Source organism: Gavialis gangeticus, unplaced genomic scaffold, assembly GCF_001723915.1.
Source record: "Gavialis gangeticus isolate Ggan-Ray unplaced genomic scaffold, GavGan_comp1, whole genome shotgun sequence".
NCBI lineage: Eukaryota > Metazoa > Chordata > Crocodylia > Gavialidae > Gavialis > Gavialis gangeticus.
In genome coordinates, this window is record NW_017729022.1 from 41,000,477 (window position 1) to 41,000,810 (window position 334).

The window sequence follows — 334 nt, forward strand, 5'->3', positions numbered from 1 at the left end:
CAGCCCCATCAATGTCTGCCCCGCCCCACCCCAGCTCCCAGTTCTTTTAAAAAAAAGAAAAAAGAAAAAAAGCCTCTCACCATTGGGGTTTCTGCAGGCTCATGGCAGAGCCCCCCCCCACAGTGTGGGGCAGTGGGAGGCAGTGGGGATCACCCACCTCCCCCACACCTGGCAGGAGCCAGTGAGTGCAAGGCTTATTTTCTAAAGAGCCGATGCTGGGGCCAGGCCGGGCAGCCGTGGGGGGCGCTGGGAAATGGGGGTCTCATGGCAGAGCCCCATATGCAGCATGGGGCAGTGAGGGACAGCTGGTCTAGCCCCCCCCCCCCCCCCCCCG

General features: G+C 62.6%; 1 long non-coding RNA gene across 1 annotated transcript in view; it reads right to left on the reverse strand.

Annotated features, from left to right (window-relative positions):
* Positions 1-334, reverse strand: part of LOC109297016 — a 22,278-nt gene that overhangs the window by 458 nt on the left and 21,486 nt on the right. The gene's annotated exons all lie outside the window — the stretch shown is intronic.